This window comes from Salmo salar, chromosome 28, assembly GCF_965601325.2.
Source record: "Salmo salar chromosome 28, fSalSal1, whole genome shotgun sequence".
Taxonomy (NCBI): Eukaryota; Metazoa; Chordata; class Actinopteri; order Salmoniformes; family Salmonidae; genus Salmo; species Salmo salar.
In genome coordinates, this window is record NC_138318.1 from 7,432,183 (window position 1) to 7,445,438 (window position 13,256).

The window sequence follows — 13,256 nt, forward strand, 5'->3', positions numbered from 1 at the left end:
TAAAACAGCATTAGTAAGTCATTGAAATGATTTAAAGGAATCTTAACCATGTTCAGAATATGCTATCTGGACTTCATCTATGTAGGCTATGCATTCATTTACCTGATATCGGCAATGTTTGACAAACAGTCAAAGATGATTTTCATTGATGATGTGGTAATATGCTGGGTGCCTTGACCAACATGTAGACAGAGGTGAATATGGTCTGGTCTCTTCAGCTTCAGGACCTCTTCTGCTGGCTTCCACACCTCTTGCTCTTGGACTGACAGGTGAATTTCAGACTCACACAGTCTCAGCAAATTGTCACAGTCACTCTGTAGGCCAGAGCGAAGTGCAACTTTCCACATCTGCAGTTGTGTAATGGAATCCAATCTAACAGAATAAAATATTAAAGCCAAAAACATATATTGCATGGTTAAAAACAAAAATATATATTGTACTTCTATGTAATACTGCATATTAATTATATAACTGCATATTAATGATCTAACTGAACATTGTTATTATACAGTAGGGTACATAATCATTGGCACCCTTGATAAAGAGGAGCTAAAAATACTGTATAAAATAAATAATACAAATACTGAGCTATATTGTATGCAATGTTTTGGTGGTAAATTATGTTATTTAAAATAAATATGTTTTCAGTACTCCAACACTCTATGATTGCGAGGATAACGACACTGCGCCTTTTTAGGACATGTTTTCTGATATTGGAGAACACATTGGAAGGGTTCTTAGGCCATTCCTCCATACAGAATCTTTCCAGATCCTTGATATCCTTGGTCTGCGCTTATGGACTGCCCTCTTCAATTCAAACCACAGGTTTTCAATGGGGTTCAAGTCCAAAGACTGAGATGGCCATCGCAAAATGTTGATTTTGTGGTCTATTAACCATTTCTTTGTGGATTTTGATGTGTGCTTGGGGTTATTGTCTTGCTGGAAGATTCATCCTCCTGGCAGAGGCAACCAGGTTTTGGCTAAAATGTCCTGGTACTGGGTTCATGACGCCATTGACCTTAACAAGGGCCCCATTTATTAAACTCCAGGCACTGCTATGGTCAGATGACATTAAAATAGAGCCCTTTGGCCATGCACACAAGTGGTGGGTTTGGCGTTGAAAAACGGAAGCATATGCAGAAAAGTACCTCATACCCAGTGGCGACCACTCATTCAGGGCAGGTGGGGCAGAACCCCACCTGTTGGGGGGTGGGCTTGCCTGTTTTGCATGTTATTTTGGCCTTCATATGTGTCACACATCAGTTTGCAAACAATGTAAAAAAAAATATATATAAGCCGCATACAAACATGCAGCTCCAAAATGCAAGTGTTTCAGCGTACAGTACCTTGCAAAAGTATTCATCCCCCTTGGCGTTTTTCCTATTTTGTTGCATTGCAACCTGTAATTTAAACTGATTTTTATTTGGATTTCATGTGAAGGACATACACAAAATAGTCCAAATTGGTGAAGTGAAATGAAAAAAATATCGTTTAAAAAAATAATAATAATAAGAAAGGAAAAATGGTGCGTGCATATGTATTCACCCCCTTCGCTATGAAGCCCCTAAATAAGATCTGGTGCCACCAATTACCTTCAGAAGTCACATAATTAGTTAAATAAAGTCCACCTGTGTGCAATCTAAGTGTCATATGATCTGTCACATGAGCTCAGTATATACACACCTGTTCCGAAAGACCCCAGAGTCTGCAACACCACTAAGCAAGGGGCACCACCAATCAAGTGGCACCATGAAGACCAAGGAGCTGTCCAAACAGGTCAGGGACAAAGTTGTGGAGAAGTACAGATCAGGGTTGGGTTATAAAAAATATCCGAAACTTTGAACATCCCACTGAGCACCATTAAATCCATTATAAAAAAAGTGGAAAGAATATGGCACCACAACAAACCTGCCAAGAGAGGGCCGCCCACCAAAACTCACAGACCAGGCAAGGAGGGCATTAATCAGAGAGGCAACAAAGAGACCAAAGATAATCCTGAAGGAGCTGCAAAGCTCCACAGTGGAGATTGGAGTATCTGTCCATAGGACCACTTTAAGCCGTACACTCCACAGAGCTGGGCTTTATGGAAGAGTGGCCAGAAAAATGCCATTGCTTAAAGAAGAAAAATAAGCAAACACGTTTGGTGTTCGCCAAAAGGCATGTGGGAAACTTCCCAAACATATGGAAGAAGGTACTTTGGTCAGATGAGACTAAAATGATGCTTTTTGACCATCAAGGAAAACGCTATGTCTGGCACAAACCCAACACCTCTCATCACCCCGAGAACACCATGGGGATGTTTTTTTATCGGCAGGGACTGGGAAACTGGTCAGAATTGAAGGAATGATGGATGGCGCTAATTTACAGGGAAATTCTTGAGGGAAACCTGTTTCAGTCTTCCAGAGATTTGAGACTGGGACGGACTTTCACCTTCCAGCCGGTCAATGACCCTAAGCATACTGCTAAAACAACACTTGTGATTTAAAGGGTGGTTTAAAGGGTAACATTTAAATGTCTTGGAATGGCCTAGTCAAAGCCCAGACCTCAATCCAATGGAGAATCTGTGGTATGACTTAAAAGATTGCTGTACACCAGCGGAACCCATCCAACTTGAAGGAGCTGGAGCAGTTTTGCCTTGAAGAATGGGCAAAAATCCCAGTGGCTAGATGTGCCAAGCTTATAGAGACATACCCCAAGAGACTTGCAGCTGTAATCGCTACAAAAGGTGGCTCTACAAAGTATTGACTTTGGGGGGGGTGAATAGTTATGCACGCTCAGGTTTTCTGGGTTTTTTTTGTGTTATTTCTTGTTTGTTTCACAATAAAAAATATTTTGCATCTTCAAAGTGGTAGGCATGTTGTGTAAATGAAATTATACAAACCCCCCAAAAATCTATTTTAATTCCAGGTTGTAAAGCAACAAAATAGGAAAACTGCCAAGAGGGGTGAATACTTTCGCAAGCCACTGTAGCTCAGTGCTTTCTGTGGTGGTGGGGCCGGCCAACAGAAAATAGGAGCATTGCACTTTGATTGGCTCAGCATTGAACCATGATTGGCTCAGTGTTCTGTCACTCATAGGGACACTACGTCACCCGCCTTTAGTAAGAGTAGACATCAAGAATGTGAGCCATTTGGGCCCTACCATAGACTTAGAATAGAAGTGCTCTTCCAAGAACGCTCAAGGTCATGGGCCACAGTAGCTTTGATTGGACTGATCATGTCAACATCATACTTTCAAAATCTTAGCTAGCAGTCACCATAAATCAAGTAGACAATCTACTGGCAAATCCTTTTTAATCCTTGTCATATGAAGAGAAATCATGAAGATAAATTACATACAAAATGTATCGGTGCTCATCGGACAATGGACATAAACATTACACAACAAGTTGGAAATAGCAAATTCAACAATGAGTTGTTTGGAAGGAATCAGTGACAGTGGCTATCTGCAAGCATTGCAACTGGGAAGTGAGACTGGGAAAATACATTTTGAACGGTCATCCAAATCGGAATTGTAAATCTTTCTCTTTCTTTGATGACAAAAATTGCCAATGAAGGACCGCCGTGCACAACAAGGTGAGTGCAAAAATGTCTTATATGCTGCTGCATAAATTATGTAATATGCCAAGTAGATATGGTCAACCATATCAGCTATGTTTTTTAAAAAGGCAGTAAATGAGGCTGAATGAACTGTTTCGCTGCCAGACAAGGTTCCGCTGATAGCCAGGTGTAGCAGTGGTAAAATGTTGGGACTGCTGTTGGGACAGATTTATGTAGGCCCTAACAGTTTGTGGGCACAGCTTATCGCATTATAGTGCAATTAATGTATTATTTAGGGTTGTGTTGTGTAGTGGCTTTGCTGGCATGCATCAACAAAAACATGTGGGGAGTTTGCCCCACCAAGATTTACATGCTAAAATTGCCACTGCTCATACCTATGGTAAAATCAAGCTGGTCACTAGAAACACAAGTCGATTTCGGACATTTGAAAAGGTCCCGAGGACATCAATATTTGCCGTCCTCGGCATTCAGAAGAAAAAAAATAAACAATGGCACAGCACTGAGCTCGAACTCACGAAGCTCAGAGCGCGCTGCTTAGACCACTGCGCCATGGCAGTTCACAATTGTTTAGCAAGCAGGGAGAGTACTTGATGATACTAAATGGAAACTAGGTATGACCCCATTTAGTCGACTGGTAGATCGTTTGGTCGAGAGGCTGTTGGTCGACAAAGATTTATTTGGTTTGCTGCTTCAAAAAAATACAAGACACCTGTCTGATTCGCGCCTTTCTTGAGTGGACTAATCCATTGTGGAGGCCGTGGGGATGGCACAGTCCATCACTCTGACATGTGCTACTGAAATTGTATATAGTTATATTAAGTAGGAACAATGGCGCAACACTAATAAAAAATGTTATTTTATAACACATGCGCTTTCTCTCGCGTTGGATAGCAGTTGCTGTCCGCAATTCTGAAACACATCAGTGCGCTGTTGAATTGACGTTTTTTTCCTAGACCATGTTGCTATGTGCATAATAGCAAAGTTAACCAGCAAATTGTTGTTGAGAACAATGCAGGAGGAGGCAGCAGAATGAGGAGACAAGAAAACAGCCCTTATTGTCTAAGAAAAGTGAGGAGAGGAAATGCCAACTTAATGTCTATAATCAATAGCCCAACTGTTAAATGTGCCTGGCTTTATAAATCATCCATATATACCTACAGAAATAAGACAGATCCTGCTTCTGTTTCCTGTTTTAATGTTTGTTTAATAGCCTACTGATTCCATGAGCACCAAGCCTCACCCAACAATTTCATAAATTCAGCTGTTTTTAGTCTTTGCTATGCTGTAATAAAGGCTTTGCACTTTTTTCATTAGACCAGCCTCTGTGGTATTATTTATCATGTATTTAGTGTTGTTTACACTGTTCCAAATTGTCAGAAAAATTCGGTTTATAATAATAACCCTCCTTTTTAACCCTAAACATAATTTACTCAAAATAGACAAATATATTACAATAAAGCGAGCCCACATAACGGACCGTATTACATACAAACAATTACTCACAAACAAACATGGAGAAACAGGGTTAAATAATGAACAAGTAATTGGGGAATTGAAACCAGGTGTGTAAGACAAAGACAAAACAAATTGAAAATGAAAAGTGGATCGGCGATGGCTAGAAGGCCGGTGACGTCAACCGCCGAACGCCGCCCGAACAAGGAGAGGGACCGACTTCGGGGGAAGTCGTGACATGTAGGCCTAAGACCGCATCCTGTTTAGTCTAAATAGCGTAACTTACTTAGGCTAATATTTCAATATTTACATTGGCTACTGTATAAATCAATAATTCATTCATTAATGTCATCACACAGCATATGAGTCATTCATGATGTGAAATGCAATCAAGCATTTTAGTTTAAAAATATAATAACAAAGCGACCATTGAATAATTCGCATAAACAATAAATAGGGCTAAACTGTTCCATTGCGGAAATTGCATTCACGACTGAATGCGACTGTTGCACGCAGCACTTGCTCCATACCTTCTTTTTCTTGATCTCCAGCATTTTCTACAACCAGTCAAACGTCTTCCACACATCTGACTTGCCATTTACCTCCTGTGCAACCAGTAAACATTCCCCCGTTTCGAGTTTATTTGTCACGTCCTCTGCATCTATTTGGCTGTCACGTGTGTTACGGTGTTCAGAGTTTATTACAACCAATTTATTGACGTGATTATAATATGCTATAGGTCAGGCCCTATTGGTCACGCGCATGCGAAACATGCATGTGTCACGTAAAGAGAGCAAGGTTTGAGGGAATGTTTTTTCGGAAACTTTTCAGTCAGAAATGATTGTAATTATGTTGCAGCTTCAGCAACACGGACAGCGCTATAGATGTGTGGTGGTCGCTGCAGCAGGGAGGAGAAAGACAACCAGTCCTAGTCACACAGTCACTTAACACAGCGCAGCAAGTCTCAGCCAGGCGGCACAATCAAATCAATTGCGGTCGACCAATATTACTTTTAGTCGGGGACAGCCCTAATGTGAACATTTATATTACTATTTCATTATGCTTTCCCCAACCTTAATCACTCTACCTAAACTTAACATTTTGAGTTGTTTATGTTTTAACCCTATAACCACGCGAAATGAACCCTGTAAATACGTTCATTAAATTCCATCAAATCCCGAAGTGAAACTATGAGATCAGGTTGGGTAAAATATGGTGGTGCATCTTTGATGTTATGGAGCTATTTTGCTTCTATTGGTCTTGTGGCCCTTGTTATGGTCAAGGGCATCATGAACATTACCAAATACCAGGACATTTTAGCCAAGAACCTGGTTGCCTCTGTAAGGAGGCTGACACTTGGCCACAAGTGGATATCCCAGCAAGACAATAACCCCAAGCACTAATCAAAATACACAAAGAAATTGATAATTGACCACAGAATCAACATTTTGTAATGGACATCTCAGTCTCTGGACTTGAATTCTATTGAAAACCTCCCACTGTGCACACACTGGTTGAATCAACGTTGTTTCCACATCATTTCAACATGGAATAGACGTTGAATTAACGTCTGTGCCCAGTGGAAATTGAAGCTGGAATTGAAGAGTATAGATTAAGGATATTGAGGAACTGGAAATATTCTGTATTGAGGAACGGGCTATGATCCCTCTCTTGTGCTCTCCAAACTCCAAATTTTGACCCCTATCTTTTTTAGATTATTTTTGTATTACGTGTTACAAAATCTCTTTCACAAGGCAAAACACTACATGACCGAAAATATGTGGACACCTGCTCGTCAAACATCTCATTCCAAAAATAATGGGCATTAATATGGAGTTGGTCCCCCCTTTGCTGCTATAACAGCCTCCACTCTTCTGGGAAGGCTTTCATCACTAGATGTTGGAACATTGCTGCGGGGGACTTGCTTCCATTCAACCACAAGAGCATTAGTGAGGTCGAGCACTGATGTTGGGTGAAGTCAGCGTTCCAATTCATCCCAAAGGTGTTTGATGGGGTTGATGTCACCAATCTCGACAAGCCTTTTCTGTATGGCCCTCTCTTTATGCACGGGGCATTGGCATGCTGAAACAGGAAAGGGCCTTCCCCAAACTGTTGCCACAAAGTTGGAAGCACAGAATCGTCTAGAATGTCATTGTATGCTGTAGCGTTTAGATTTCCATTCACTGGAATTAAAGGGCCTAGCCCGAACCATGAAAAACAGCCCCAGACCATTATACCTCCGACCACCAAACGTGACAGTTGGCACTATGCATTCGGGCAGGTAGAGTTCTCCTGGCATCCACCAAACCCAAATTCTTCTGTCGGACTGGCAGATGGTGAAGCGTAATTCATCACTCTAGAGAACGCATTTCCACTGCTCCAGAGTTCAATGGCGGGGAGCTTTACACCTCTCCAGCACCGATGCTTGGCATTGTGCATGGTGATCTTAGGCTTGTGTATGTGCGGCTGCTCGGCCATGAAAACCCATTTCACCAAGCTCCCGATGAACAGCTATTGTGCTGATGTTGCAGTTTGGAACTCGGTAGTTAGTGTTGCAAACGAGGACAGACGATTTTAACGCACTACGCGCTTCACCACTCGGCGGTACTGTTCTGTGAGCTTGTGTGGCCTAACACTTTGCGGTTGAGCCATTGTTGCTCCTAAATGTTTCCACTTCACAATAACAGTACTTACAGTTGACGGGGGCAGCTCTAGCAGGGCAGAAATTTGACAAACTGACTTGTTGGAAAGGTGGCATCCTATGACGGTGCCATGTTGAATGTCACTGAGCTCTTCAGTAAGGCCATTCTACTGCTAATGTTTGTCTATGGAGATTGCATGGCTGTGTGCTCAATATTATACACCTGTCAGCAACAGGTGTGGCTGACATAGCCGAATCCACTAATTTGAATGGGTGTCCACATACTTTTGTATATATAGTGTATATTTGTATAAAATAATATCAAATTTTTTTTAGCATACAATATAGCTCAGTACTTTATCAAGGGCGCCAATAATGATGGACCTGACTGTATATTTACGGGATGTCATTGTCACGCATGGATGAAGTCATATAAATAAGGCTACTATCAAGCTCTGTAATAGTAAGAAGGGTAATACCTGAGCATTGTGAGATTTTCCAAAGCCCTGAGAATGAGCCTTAGTCCTGGATCTGACAAAGAGCAGTCCTCCAGATCCAGTCGAACATTCCTGTCTTTGGATTGGTTGATCACATATGACACTGCACAGCACTGTTGAGGATCAAGCTGTTCTCCACTGAGATTAAACTCGTAGCCCACTTTTTCTAGGAGGAGTAAGCAGGCCTCAGGTGACTGGTGCTCATACAAGCACTGACAAATGAAGAGGAGATTTTCCACATCAACATCTGAATTGGATTCATCAGGGTCCTGCTGTGTCTCACAGTAGATGAATGAGTCTATGATCTTTTCAATGTACTGGTCAGATAGTTCTCTCACCTCTTCCTCAGAAATCAAGAATTTTATTGATTCAACCATGTTACTGGACTGACTAGAAAGTCCACACAAGAACGAGAAAATGTGCTTCAAGTACTTTCCTTCTTCGGTCTGACACTGCTGAAGGACTTGGGTGATTTTGTCTGGTGTCATCAACTGAAAAACAGAGGCCCAAAACTCCTGCATTGTGTTGTGGAGAAAAGCCCAAGATGATGTTGTGTCCTTGGCAGCAGATGACGTCAGGAAAGCATCTAGCACACTGTGGTCTTCGCCATCCAATCTTGTCACGTTGACTGTTTTACCCAGCATTGCTTGGTAAGCGCTTTCCGCAAGAGACCTGAGGGCCTGCTTTTGGTGATGCATGTATTTATCCAGGTGTTCTGTAGTTTGGTCATTGCATATTTTCAAGCTATCTCGCAAGATCTGTACGTACATTTCTGTTACTGTGCAGGGATGATCTTTAGCTTCGGAAACACTCAAACAGATGCAGGCAGTCACTATGAAGGCGTACATTGGGACATGACAAAGACTAAAGAGTTCAGGGTTATTCAAAATTCTACAAATGGTATCCTCATCTGTATCAAACATCCACCTAAAGAAAGAACTGATTGACTCGTCATTGAATCCGTGTACTTCCACTCGATAAGATGGCCAGTCAGACAAAAACCCACAGTCTTCTGCCTCTGGTCTGCATGTGGTCACAATCTTAGCATCACACAGAAGGTCTTTCTCTAAAATGCGCTTCACTACAGAATTGCTGATTGTGTCCATGATTCCATCAAACACAATTATGACATTTTCAGAATTCTGTTCAATATCTTGCAAAATCTCCTCAATCCCTTCCTCTGGTTTGACATATTTGCCAAACAAAAGTGACTTCAGAGTCGTGGGGTCATCAGAGTGGGACATAGACCTCATCAAGGATTCATTGAAGTAAAACATGTAGCTCACCGCATTGTCCTCTTTTTGTGCCCAAAGATTCAACATCTCCTGGGCAACTGTAGTCTTACCTATCCCAGGTTTTCCAACCAGCAGAATTTTTTTCTCATTTCCTGTCAGTAAATTATCAGGGGATAATTTTCTCTTGAATGCTGGAATGTAAGTTTGAAGTTTTTTTGAGCGAGATTTTTTGTAGGCCTTGCTTTTGGAGATCTTGCTTTTTTGAAACACACTTCTGTCTGGGTCCAAAACAAGAGGTATGTATGTGAATGGTTTCAATGTACAACTCTTTTTTAGCCAATACATGCACTTTTTTCGTCTTGCCTCACAAATCCGAATCGCTTTCAATTTCAACTGCCTCATGTACTTGAAGCAAGGTTTGGAATCTAGAAAAAAAAGATGAAGCAGTAAGGAAACAAGGACAATTGCATGATTTGAGCATTAAATAAAATGTCTGGTAGATAACTGAACCACTCAAGTGTCAAATTGGGTTTTATTATAAAATGACTTGCTATCCATTGATTCTAAGAGATTTGGGTAATAATTTGCATGAACTGTATATTATAAAGCATCTATAAGCACATAATACACATGGCACAATAGCTATATGGGGTATTATTAAAGCTTAACGATCCGATTCACATTGATAGTGGGAATGTTTTGTTTGAAGAGGAAGCAGCGTGGAGGAGTTAGTTGGGCTTGATGAGGTGTCAATCAAGATGTGTCATATCACAGAGACCATCGTGGCGGCGGACAGAAAATGTTTTTGTTTTTAATGTTCAATTCCTGCGATTCTAAACCCTTTGCCATGGGGCTTAGATAAATTTAGCTGTTTTAAAGGTCATTTCCTGCAATTATTAGACACATGTTGCTATGGCTTATGGCATTTTATATCTAAATGACTAAAGCGCTAACAAAATCAGTGGCTGAGGTCGTCTGGTGGCAAGGCAGAGTTAGCAGAGTTAGGCACTTGCTTGCTCTAGCTAAAGGGTAGAGCAGCAACTGTCTATAACTGAGACATGGAGTTCTAGAAAAAAATTATTAATGAATGGTTTTGGATGTTGTTCCTCTTTAAGCTTTAATAATGCTCTATGTAGCTATGATGTGATGCTTTTCATAGTGCTTATAGATGTGAAATGTATGCTCTATAACAATTTTACAGTTAGTGTTGCGTTCCCGCAAATCAGATTTAATTGCCAATATCACATACCGGTAGGAGTGAAGTCACTCTAGCTTTGGGTCATCTCTGAAAGAAAAGCAGCTGATCCAATAATGCATATCTTGTTTTAGTGAAACTTTCCTGGTGGTGTACAATATCTTTAAAAGCTCATAGCACGCAGCCTCCCCTTTGCAAACAGTCATGTCCAGCATTTTTCTGGATCTATCAGACTTCTCATACATGGAGGACAGGTAAGAGACCTCCTCCTGATGGAGCACCATGTGCTTATGCAAGTGGTCAATTACCAGGGAGGGGTTCTCAAGGCTATCCACAAGAAGGCTTCTGCCATTTTGGATATAGTCAACCGCAGACTGTTCGGTGCTTGCCATGTCATCCGTGCACCGTAGCCGACTACTAAAATTGTTTTAATCCCTTTATCCCACTTTCATTTAGGCCTAGGATATTTTTTCCTTCTGACTTTGAACCCAAATCTACTGAATGTAATTTTTTTTGCTGCTCATTTTAATGACTGACTCTTGAATAGTATAATTTATAAATGACTTGAGGTTAGTACAACTGCATACAATCATTTCATAACCGAAGATATGACTGTATTGAGATATCGTGTGTGACTAACACTTTTTAGTTACGGCGTGTGACCACAGATTATCCATTATATTGACCAAATACTCAAGTACCCGCTCTAACAACGACAATACCGGTAAATGTCTTAAAAAAATGGAAGACAGTTAGCCCATCTCTTTAGCTAATCCACTCCTTGTACTCCATGTCATGATTTCTCAAATTATTATAGCTCCCGCCTTCGGGCAATCAGTGTAATTTTGTAAATGCCAGATCTCTATGGCAAGACGCACCATTCACCCAAGCTTCGTCAAAATCGTGCCAGTGCTGTCTGAGATATCGTGTGATTAATTGAAGGACGGACAGACGGAGACCGATCCTCATCATGGGGGACTAATATACACCGTCAATGCTTTTAGCCTATCCACAGCTGTTTATGTATTATGTTCAGACCATTGATAGTCCCCTCCAATCACACCCAACTGCGTCAATAAGTCAACCCTTCATCCATTGCTCTTCATTTCCCCATGATCTGAAACTCATGTTTTTCCTCTTACTCTTCATTTGTGTCTATATACTGCAATTCAGCTTTAAACTGCAAATGTGTTGGCCTACAAGATAAAATAAACCGTACTATAAACATTACTATGATTTGAGAGTGGTTACATGTCAGCCACCCTCAATTTACCAAACAAAGTGGTAGGATCAGGCTGTTGAAAGGGTGTAAGCTAGAAGTTAAAATGACTGAGACGTACCTTTCTCGACGCATTGATACAGACCATTTGTAAGTAGCCTATCTTTGTAAATAGTTATATATTGCTCACAACTAACTGAAACATTGTAGGCTATTTAAAAAGCTGTCTACAATTAATTAGCATTATATAACTATATAGACTAAACTGTGAATTTGATTGCGAATTTCATAACGAAAATGAAACTAACTTCGAGTGACAGTGTACAGAGTACAACATATTTAGAATGAATCTAAAATGAACTCATACATATTTGCCAAAAGTCCACAAAACCGACATAAATTGACTTCCTCGTGGTGGTGGTCTGAGCGCTGTCCACGTTCAATGTCCTGTCCTGATCAGATTTGAGGTTGGTAAAAGAAAAGAAAAACGATGCGACCCACAACTTTCTGGAGAAAGGTGTGTAGCAAGTTTGCCAGGTCTAGCTACAATTTCTAACCCAATGACTATTCAAAACCCGCCAGAGGGGAGTTGCCACATTTAGCCAATTAACCTATTTTTCCATAACGTTATCGAGCGAATAAAGAAGGAATATCGACGTAACTTATAACATGATTTATATTTTAGTCATTTAGCAGACGCTCTAATCCAGAGCGATTTACAGTAGTGCATACATTTCATTCATAATTTTTTTATTTTATTCGTACTGGTCCCCCGTGGGAATCGAACCCACAACCCTGGCGTTGCAAACACCATGCTCTACCAACTGAGCCTCACGGGATCTTAACAACATCAGAAGCAAAATGAGCTTTTCCATCAAAATAATTACTATTGTGAGCTAACGTGACTAATAAAGGAATTTGAATATGATGCACGAAAAAATATAATTTGCCTTTATTAAACTCCGCAGATCATTTTCCATCAATGGATGTTAACTCGTTTGACTGCTATGTTGTGTGCATGTACTGACATGTATGTGTAACTGATAGATACACACACACACACACACACACACACACTACATGTTCATGTTTTTAAATGCATGTAAATTGTAAAGTATTTTGTCTGTAATATCTTTTTTGTTATGTGTCGGCCCCCAGTAAGACTAGCTGTCGCCATTGGCGTCGGTTAATGGGGATCCTAATATTTTTTTAAATGTAATTGTCAATAAATCCCTTATGCGCATGTGCATAACTATAGATAAATCCAACAGTAGAGTTTGAGGGATGAAAGTTGAACAATGGATCTTGAAATCTCTGTGCAAGAAACACTTGGATGAACTTCAAAAAACAAAAGTTAGGGTATTTTCTGGCTGTTGTGCTGTTATTATGTACCAGATGTTAAGACTACAAACCGATATAAATAGCCCATTTGCGAGATTGACTTGTCATTTCAATAG

At 40.6% G+C, this 13,256-nt stretch overlaps 1 protein-coding gene across 2 annotated transcripts in view; it reads right to left on the bottom strand.

Annotated features, from left to right (window-relative positions):
• Positions 1-12,335, bottom strand: part of LOC106589361 (uncharacterized) — a 30,398-nt gene extending 18,063 nt beyond the window's left edge. The window contains exons 1-3 of one of the 2 annotated variants that reach the window (XM_045710202.2): positions 10,635-12,332; positions 8,133-9,810; positions 103-372 (exon numbers count right to left, since the gene is read on the bottom strand). The gene's annotated coding sequence lies outside the window, so the exon portion shown is untranslated. Of the gene's footprint in view, positions 1-102; positions 373-8,132; positions 9,811-10,634 lie in introns of both variants that reach the window. The other variant, XM_014179227.3, reaches the window with a different exon arrangement.
• Positions 12,336-13,256: the final 921 nt, after the last annotated feature.